Source organism: Sabethes cyaneus, chromosome 2 (genome assembly GCF_943734655.1).
Source record: "Sabethes cyaneus chromosome 2, idSabCyanKW18_F2, whole genome shotgun sequence".
In the NCBI taxonomy this organism is placed as follows: domain Eukaryota; kingdom Metazoa; phylum Arthropoda; class Insecta; order Diptera; family Culicidae; genus Sabethes; species Sabethes cyaneus.
In genome coordinates this window covers 232163497-232174595 of record NC_071354.1, presented here as the reverse complement: position 1 = coordinate 232174595, position 11099 = coordinate 232163497, and positions in this window count along the sequence as shown.

Genomic DNA, 11099 nt, shown 5'->3' with positions numbered 1-11099 from the left:
TTCGTTTTACTGATACTGACTCGCGGTCAAACGTAAACTCTATTTTGATTAAAGCAGAGGAGCGTTTGGTGTGAAAAATGTTGGACTGAATACTGGGCAAGTTTCGATCTGCGGCTAAAAATATATTGGGTTTAGTTCGTGGCAGTGGGACTCCAATCCACAATTTCTCGATTAGTACTCGAGTGCTTTACGCATTTAAACTATACCACACCCATGTATTAATTAGTCTGAGATCTAGTTTTGTCCTACCACTCCAAGCATTCAATCTTTCGCACACATACGCTCCCCCGGTGACGGTTATTATTTGTAATATGACTGCCCTTTGCTTCTACACGAGAAGATAGACTGTTAACAACTGCATTGTGTAGAAGCTAACAGTCTGGTGCCTACCGTCGTCGAGGCACGACGGTGTTACTAATCGAGAAATTGTGGGTTGGAGTCCCACTGCCACGAACTAAACCCAATATATTTTTAGCCGCAGATCGAAACTTGCCCAGTATTCAGTCTAACATTTTTCGCATCAAACTCTGTCCTCTGTTTTAACGGGAAACTAGCAGTCATTAGCTTTTCGGCGGAGAGCCCAATTTCGGAAGCAGTTTTTGGGCCCAAAAGCGGGGTTCTGGTTATAGAAATGTATTCACTGCATTCTTCTTGCCAATCTGAACACAGCGAATATATTTTCATGATCAAAATTTATGTTTCAAAATAAAAAACTGCTTTCGAAATTTGCAGAATCGATGATGACTAATTTCACCTTAATTAAGATACGTTTGACACTGCCATATCTAATGCTCTGTAATTAAACTCCTTAAATTTGTTGTTGATCCATGAATATACTCGCTGTTAATTGAGTTAATCCGTATGAATTGCTTGAATTCAATCCGAATGTTTTGCGCATTTAGGAGCCCATCAATATGATCAGCAGCCGATTTCTCCGACGATACGTAAAGCTATGGGTGATTTCTAACAAACAAATCAAGATAACTAGGAGGTGCATCAACTCAAAATCATAGTTCTGCTTGCCATATTGTGTGATTTAACGATTCCATTATCGTATTATACGTGAAAAGGCAAGAAATGAAACGGATTAAATCTGTTAATAAAAAGATGATACTTATTATAATTATTATTCAAAGTATTTGAAGAATATTTCATTGATTCCGCGATTCCATTGATAGTCCACCTATTCATGCCAAATGTGATCCTGATTTTAATGTACCTATATTAATTTTACTTTAAAAGGCAAATAAAATATTCGCGACTGAGTTATTTTGCTGCATCCAATTCCATTAGTATTGCCTACTACCTTTGGTTGGCAAGGTAGAGTGTTTATGTTTTAGATGGTTAAGGTGCGTTTAAACCGGATAATTTTTTGGCAACATGTGGAATGCAACATATGGTATGCGACATGTTGCTAGTTGTTACTCAATGCTGCTTCTGTTGCCACCTAAACATTTGTTATACGTTGCTATGTTGCTTGGAAACATCGGGCAACAGTTTGGAAAAAGTTGCATGCCACATATTGCCAATCTAAACGCACCTTTACTAAAAATGATTGTTTCGCGTTGCTATATGACCTATTGATGAACCCAAACTGTTTGGAAAAGTGAGATAAATGGGTGCTAGTGAAGGGACCGTGAGTGACTTTCTCACGTCCCTTCTGATACCTGGAAAAATCGTTCGCGTGTTGTCTGCATAGTTTGTGCTCACACTGCATCAACAATATGACCTGCTAGATAATACTTTTAACCATTGAGCCTAGAGTCATCGACTGTGCGTTTAACTGGGATTAACGGAATCAAATGAATTTCACAATCCATCTTAGCGTTCCACAAGGCAATAGTTTAGATCCATTATTATTTATCATATTTCGCAGTTTCTAATTGAAAGTTTACTAATTATCAGTGCTACAACCGACTATCAGTAGCTCAAAGAAAAAAGAACCAATTTCAATGTAAATACAGCACGGAAATATAAAAATGGGAAGAACAAATGTTGTACGTCATCTCGTCGTTATGCTAGGCATCGGAAAATAAGGGCAGTTGTTAGAAGTCAAAAATCCATGTTGAGCACTATTTCGAAATCCAATATAGCGGATGGAAATTCAATATTTTGAATAAATAATTTTTGAATTCAATACTTGAAAATCAGATTTTTGTTGTCTAACGAGCAACTACATCTTGAAAAGTCCATATATGTAGTAGAATTTTAAGCACAATGTTAAATAATTTTCCACCACGTTAAACATGAAAATGACATCAAACATCGAAAATTAGCGTCCTTGCTTTAGAAGGGTTTCTGAACGCATGGTCAGAAAACCGTATTGTTGGAGCCAAAATGTCAAGAAATCTGTTCTGAACAGAATTTTCCTATTATCCAGTCAAAACAAATTCTATATGCGCAGTCAGGCTCCAAAAGGGAATGTCATCTTTATACGACCTGACCCGTTAGGGGGTTAACATTTTAATTGGAAATTGATGCAACGTACTCTTCACACCGCGAAACTTCCGGCACGATCAATTAAAATATTTCTATTCCACGCTAATATCAAACCTAATTTATTGATACTTTTTAATCATTACCTACTGTTCCTCGTCATGAGCGGATCTGTCAAACCATTCAACCGAAATTTGATTGTTTTTTGTTTGCTGGACCAAGTGACTGCAATAAATCAAATTAGTCTGTGATGAATGACTTAAACGTGAGCCACCATCAAAAGAGCTCCACAAAAAAAAATTAAAACAAGATTATAGCGAATCGGAATTCAAAGACCTGTAGTTGAAAGTGGTCAAACGGGTTCGAGGTACATACCTTTGCTCTTGATTTCTCAGTCAGGCGTTGTTGCTTCGGTACTCACCTGTGCTAATTTAATTGAATAAAATCATAATCTCACTGTGAAAGAAGGACACGGATAGCTTTCAAAGAATGTTAAAGCAGAGAGCTCGAATTCCTTTAATATTTTTAACAATAATTTTGTAATTTCGCTGAAAAATCAGGCGGTTTTTCATCTTAATGCATATATTTATAATGTTATAGCTATGCGATTTTTTAGAATAAGCGATGTACGAGCAAATCGAAAGATTGGTCCTATCCTAAATGCCTTAAATTTGTGGAACCCTTCGGCCCATTTATTTAAAAAAAAATCTCCAGTAGGAAGTTGAATTAATTTATTGGTTGGGGATCCCCAAAATTTTTGCCCAAAATAGAGCTCACACTTAGTTGGGCGGGAACTTTTCTGATCAATCTTCAAAAAAGAGTGATTTAATCAACAAGATGAAAAACTTCAACTGCTTTGCATATTCCTAATTCGTTTGTAAATAAGTTCATTCAAGGGCAAAATCCAATATTAGTGCCCGACGAATTTGACTCATCAGAACACCTGACTAGAAGTCGCTTGGCCTAATCTTTTAAAATCATGTTCCGTATTTGTCATCTTAGGCGATGATATCACCGATGATCGTTTGTTCGACATATGTGTATTTTCAATTTAATCGATAAAATTTGATCAGTTTGCAACGCAAATGTTCTATACTATGCTGTGTAAGTTTATGTTTTCGCATTAAAAAATTTCAAGTGGCCGACACGTTCGTGTTGGGTCGAGGTGCAAAGGATTAATCAAAAAACTGTAATTGGAAAGGGTTCATTACTTCCGATGATGAGCGGGTACAACGTCGATCGCATTCTCGTCACGTCCCGTGGCAATCTTGTACCGTCGGCATTTGACTATTTAGGTGAATATGTTCTCAAGTTATTTTTGGGAGCCTGTATTTACGTTTCAGAAAAACAGTAAAATTTTAACATCATAAAATTAAACTTACAAGCCACTGAAACCGCGAGAGACACCGCTTATAATTAAGTATCCCTCGTGTCACCACCGCCTCATTGTCGGAGGAGAAACGTGCCATCTTCCAAGTGGACAGAACGATAATACGAGAATATTATTAATTAGGTACCACGAGCTGTTGGCGATCATAACAAGACGCTAACCTGTCTAGCCAGTCCGGTTGTTTGAAGCTGCGACGGAGCGGTGCAGCGCTCAATGTGGTCTTTGACTGTATGACATTTATGCAAATTGTGGGAGCGGCTAGAAACGCACAACAAGCGATCAAATTATGAAGTTCGTAATTTCGATTCGATCATCAATATGCCGTTTAGATGGAGTCTCACTCAATTTGTTGTAGTAGAATAACATTTTACGCCTTTTCACTCTAAGAAGTTTTTTGCTGTTTAAAACAAATGACAATAATTTATCGTTACATTAATTCTATAATTGTTTTATTTATTCTAAGGCCACCAATTTTGAGTGGAAAATAGCAGAAATTAAATGATGAATATTATATTAAATGCACGACAATATCGGTGAATGCATAGTTTAAAAACAGCACTTTGCACCTTCCCACTCAAAAGGACCAGTTTCGTTGCTGTCCACTACTGGATTCAGTGGTTTCGTGAAGAGAAGATTATGCAGATGTGATCTTTAGAATCCCATTAGAATGCGTACACCGTTCTACTCCACTGAATTTCAATATTTTACCGCGAAATCTGGGCGTCATTTTGTAGTTATGCTAATCAGATAACAATAAAAACTTGTTTGTTAACACTATTTTAGTCGAACGCCCAGCATCAATCGAACGAGATGAGTGATTGGTCACCGGAAATACCGAAAATTACAAAGCCACTGTGAGTCAAGTTGAAACTTACCAAAACAGGTGGATAGGTCCAGCGCGCCCTTAAACAGGCATCCATTGCTCTTAACCAGCGTCATCGGTATTCGACCAATTTCGTTCAGGAAGTTGGAATCCGACATATACCGTAAGGATGGTATTCCGTCGTAACTTGACGGTTCCACGTACTTGATATCCACAGTTCTATGAAAACAAAAAAAAAGTTAAAACGACTCTTGGTTTGAGATACAACAAGGTCAGCCTTACCGGCAAATGTCCGGCCTGAAGATGGACATTTTCTGCACACCAGCTCGAAACGGTGGATAGCCGGACCCATCCGTTCCCTGAATCTTGTTACACTTGATTTAATATGTTTCTGAATGAATGGCCCTAAAATAGTTATTGAATGGGCTTTTACACGAAAACAACGTTTAAAAATTCGAGCTTTCCTCTTATCCCGGAAAACGAAATAAAACAAGCTATAATGGGAGCCAGTTATAACCGGATTCAAACCAACTTTCATTCCAGGCCCCGGGAGACAGAAGACTGATTCCAGTCCTAGTAGACTGGTCAGTCCTACCAGTTTGGTAAAAAGGAACGAGTTACGAACCTATAAGCGTTATAGATAATTTACTTACATTACATTACTTACTTACATACATACTTCATGAAAAACATTTCTTTCTATAATGGTTGTTGAGATATGAATTTTTGGTGTTGATAAATGTTCAGAACAATCCAGTTTTTCAAGCATAACTCAGGACGTTAGTATGTAACTGACGTAGAGAGAGTGCTGGCGTCGATTGACAGCTTCCCGCGTAAAGGAACTTGGGAGTTAGTCGTGGAAAATCACAGGATATCACATTGGCGATCCATTGCCAAATTTAACCTTCAGGGTGACTGAAGTTTTTTAAGCGTCTTAGTGGAATGCGAAGATTGAAATTACAGAAAACTTTTTCGCAAGTGATTTTTGCTATTAATTTTATTCACGATAGATACGTGTTACGACTCGTATCGACTTGCAGGCTTCTTCAGTGTCTGTTTTCGAAATCGTTCGCCTTGCGTTTAATTTTTTGAGGCAGAATGTGTTTAAACATTTGGTGGCAGCATTGTGGCTGGACGAAATAGTGTTGTTTTCATCGAGTTTCGAACGTTTTGAAGGAGCTAGCTAATTGCAGCCGCAACAACAAGAGAAATCATCCGGACTCTATTTAACATTAAAGTAATACATGCCCGATGAACATGGCTGGCGCTTCCCTTAAGCAAAACAAGCAGCTGCTTGGAGCGCCACTTCGAGCGGGCACCATTTCGCCTACATTAAAAAAAACTGTAGCATTAAATAAATAAGTGGTTAATGTAAAATTGCTGCCAATTCGTTGACCATCTCGACACAAGCAAATCGGCTTCAATCTGGCCGAGCCATCTAGTAAGTTGGGTCTCTCTTATGCCAGGTCTATGGATTTTTCCGTAGTTCTACGGATTTAGGAATTTTCTACGGACCGATTTTCATCATAATAGGGTAACCAACGTATTTTGGACCCATCAGTAGCTGAACATAATTTGGACACTTACAGCCGAATCAAATGGAAGTGTCCAAATGATGTACAGTTACTGATGGGGTCCAAAATAGGTTGGTTACCCTATACGTTAATGGCATGAAATTCTTCACTTCTCTGCTTTCGCTTTCTGATGGTAGTGATATTTACATTTATATAGTAATACTATTATTTGCCTGTTTGGATTACCTGTTTATCATTTAAGCCTTCAAGAAGCGATGAAAAGATGACTAAAATACATAGAAAATACGACGAAGAGACTGCGAAGACTGCGGAATGTTGACGAAAATGTGATTCAAAGTCAATGGTACAGTGATAACAAGATGGCAAAAATACGATAAACAGACGTCGAATAGTCTGTCAAAACTGCGACAAAAAACACAACAAAAAAATTGGAAAGAGACATTTAAAAACTATTAAACAGGTAAAAAATACAAAAAAGACAACGAAGAGATGGCGAATATGCCTCGTTAAAAAGACGATGAAAGAACAACGGAAAGACAAGAAAAAGGCAATATTTATGTTGTCTTAGTAACAAACAGGGCGAAAAACGATGAAAAGATGACAATAAAAACGGAAAAAGGCAGCAAAATATCAAAAAACCAAGATACGGTGGAAAAATAGTAAAAGGGACACGGGAAGTCAATAAAAATACAACAGAGAAATGACAATGAATACGGAGAAAACGCAGCAAAGAGATGGCAAAAAGGTGACGAAAAGGTTTCGAAAAAGCTACGATAATATGACGAACAGACAACGATAAAGTGACAAAAAGACAATGAAACGACAGCTAAAAAATGACGAACAGGTAGTGAAATGCCTGCGAAAAGATATAACGGACAAGTAGGAAAAGCGACAAAATTCGGTTAAAAGGCCCCAAAAAGGTCAAATAAACAGAAATACAAAGCGGCGAAAAGACTATAAATAGATGTAGCCTTTGGCTGAAGCTTTTCAAGAGACAATCAAATGTCAGTAAAGCAGTGACAGGCTATACCAAAAAAGACACTAATGACGACGCCATCAAACCAAAAACTCAGATTCAAATTCCAGTCCCGCAGAAGTCACGAATGACACAAGCTGTTATAGTGATTATAATCAAATTAAAACAAAAAAACACGACAAGAAGATGACAAGGCAAAACAAAATAAATGAAAAATTAAAGACAACATACAAAATAACCAATCGACGAAAAATGAAAGATGAGATCTGGAAAATAAAGACAAATGGCGAATGACGACAGCCAAGAGTCTGCGTTGTTGAATAATAGAGAGAAAAATTGAAATGTATCATGTACTAATTTGATTTAAAAAAGTATTAATTTCTTTCAAATACAATCAAGAACAATACCTATACGATAAAAAATGTCACCTTTCAGCAAAATTGAGAAACACTTTATACTAATAAACCTTTATATGAAGAACAAATGTCAGTGAAAGATCAAATCTAAAGTTTGATTTGAAATTTGATTAAGCTTTATAATCTATGACCCTTTCCTCTGTGATAAAAGTACTGACGGTAAAACTACGGATTTTTCTTCAGCAAAACCTGGCATCACACTCTCTATTCCTAAAGGCCCTCATACACGTACGAACATGTTGGCCGAAAATGTTGGTAAATTCATGTTCATTCAACATTCTCGCCTGTGTATGAGCACCACCACCCAAGCAGGCAAAAGAAGATGTTGGGCTTGTCGCTCGACCTGAATGACCCGCCAACATTTTATTCGTTTCCAACCCAACATATGCCTACGTGTATGGGGCCCTTAAGGCCGATGAAAGTCTAGAAGAGAACAGATTCACTGCACGGTCATCCGGTATTCTTGTCCGGTCGTACTCTCCCTACTTTCGACGAGTGTACTTTGAGAATCATTCCAAGTAGTGCCTGCAGTGCATGGTTTATACGCCTATGCCATTCTTCGCTTTCCGTTTGCGCTCCACCTCCTCCTGATGAAAATCTATTCGCAACAAAACACAACAATCAAAACACTCAGATAAACGTGGTGGGAAAGTGGCATTGATGATATTAAATTATTTAGAAATTTTTCGGGAGAGATTTTTGAATCTCTTCAGAATCCGCAATCAGCAGGTTCATCTTCGATGAAGTATCAAGGTATGAGGATAAAGTTTTTGAAGTATCAGGAAATATGAACCGAACTTTTTCGTTTTTGAAGGTTTATCATTCTAATAATGGGTTTCAAGAAACCGACAATTATTCAAAAGAAATGGCGGTTGACTGTGACCAGCGTTGCGAAGCCCACACTCGTGTGGGCTAATTTTCTCACACACGCGTACTCGTTCTAGACAATAGGCCTACATAAGCATTCCTTTCGGACTCCCGCTCTTGTTTATTCATGCACTGCAACGACTTTTGCGAGTGTGTATTTCGCTAAAAGCCACGGTCGTCGCTCTCGCACGTCATTGCAGCCTGAGCAACTGATACCGACTCGCGCGGACTCGCACTCCCGCTCGCGTGTAAAATCGGGGGCGTAAGATGAAGAAGAAAACAAAAAGTAATGCAACATCTGTATCCCAGTGTACCGCTAACCCTCACGGGCAGCTGGCTGCTCACGAGTTGTTTGCCTTGTGAGTGGTTTTGCAGAAAGATGCTACGAGACTGTGCGTTTGCGAGTGTGTAGGTAGTAAAATGTCTGCACACAGTAACGCTGACTGTTTTTCGTTTGTTCTGGGGGCGCCATTCTGACAATTTGCGTGGAGTGACAAATTGGTTAGCGCCGGGCCTGCCGATGAAAAATCCCTCCTACTTTTCCACCTACGTCAGTAGGTTCGCGTTGGCTGATTGGCTCGATTCTTGCCACGGCTCTCATGGAAGATTAACAGGGGGATCTGCTGATACGACGGTATATTTAATCGATCAACTAGACCTGACTAAGTTGGCTATTTAGTAGGGTAATAAATTAGAGCTGGCCTACGGAAGCAGACGAAATAGATTGTTTAATCGGGAGATAAAGCTTAATGATCAATCCCGACTATCAATCTATTAAATTCACTAATACGCCGGTTGACAATCTCTCAATGCAATCCGACGAAGTCGATTGATTAATAGGTTAATCTCTTAGGCGCTCTATTTCGTCGGCAGGTGCGTAGAGAAAAAAGCAAAGCAAAGCCATAGGTATTAACATCATTAAGAACTTGACATTTGTTAGGGATGAACCGGGAAAACCCCAGGGTTAACACCTATGAAGATGCCTGGTATTTTTTTACGAGTGGGGTAATCTGTTGAGCAACTTAGAAGATACGGTACTATCAGACACCTGAGAAGACAACTCAGGGTTGGGTACCCCGACCCCCTAATGGGACGTGCCAATAGGCATTATACTCGCTAAGACGCAGATTGCGTCATGGTGCTTTCCAGCTTAGTTAGATTGCTTTTGGTACCTAACGCCGATGACCACACCGGCCCGCCATACCTGGGTATGAACTGGAGCACGTTGGCTGCCATATACCGCAGAGCAATTAGACATCATACGAGACAATGCCGAAATAGCTGTGGAAGCCTTTCTGCAGGCACAGTCGACGTGGCTCCCGATCTTGAGCTTGTCGTCGACCAATGACTCCCAGGAGTTTTAAAGAATGCGTTGACGAAATAGTGCAGTCACCGACGCTGCACCGACTTACGGGTGTTCACCACGATAACCACCGTTTCATGTTGCGCTAGCTCCAGTTTCCTGGATCGCATCCAATCTTCTTAGTGACAGACAAGATGGCATCCACCGTCGACTTGCCTTTTCGGAAGCCGAATTGGTTCCTTGACAGACCGGTTGTACCCTCAGTGTACTGTACGAGCCTGTTAAGGATAACCCTCTCCAGCACTTTGCCGGCAGTATCGAGCAGACAGATCGGCCTATATGACGAGGGGATACTCGGAGGTTTTCCCGCCTTCGGCAATAGGACCAGGTTCTGTCGCTTCCATCTGTTCGGGAAGTGGCCAGCTTCCAGGCATCTACTCATTACTGCCCCGAATAATTCGGGAGCCTCTAGAATCCATATTCGGGATTCCGTATGGCCCAAGCGCTTTGCTCACGTTTAGGGATTTAGTGATCCCAATGAGTTCCTCGTTCGTAACCGTCGCTTTCTCCCCGACCTCTAAACCGCCGTCGCCCACGTTACTTTGGATGTTCGGCTGGTGGGCCGACCATCCTTTGCTATGGTCTGAGATACTGGAACGTCGGCCGTGGGACGACTCAGCGGCCTGGGGCCAGGGCCGGAAAGAGGCCCTCGATGTTTCACTCTAGCATCTCTGGCGATCGCTCTGTCACGTCGATGATAGACTCTGCATCATTCCTACTGAAGGTACTTGTGGTGCCGACGTTGACCAGGTCTATGTTGAGTTTTGCCGGAGCCTCAAGCAGAATTCGACCGCTATGGTTCGTGCGATGACTTCCCCACTCTACCGCCCAAGCGTTGAAGTCGCCTGCCACAACCAGCACAACTGATACTCGGTCTACCATCCGCGTAAACTGCTCGATAGACCAACTCGGCGGAGCATAACAGCTGCAGTAGAACACTCTACCCACTTTGGCAACCGCGAATCCCTCCTCTGCGGTTGACACCTCTTGAACCGGTAACCTGATAGTCCTCCATATAGCCGCCGCCCCGGACCTATCCGAGACTCCGTTGCCGTTGCCGGCAGGGATGCGGTATGGGTCCGAGATGATGGCCCGCACCTCCATATCTCCTACACAGGTGGCTTCTGTCTGGCCCCTTACAGTTTCAGGACTTGTGCCTCCACTCAAAGCACTGGAAGCAGGCCTCCGGCTGCTGGAACACGTTCAATGGGCATAGGGACCATCCCAGTTTTTAAGCTGGAGGGTCATCTTGGGGGTTAGTGCGCGGATCTGTACGCTATCGCCGAGGACCTT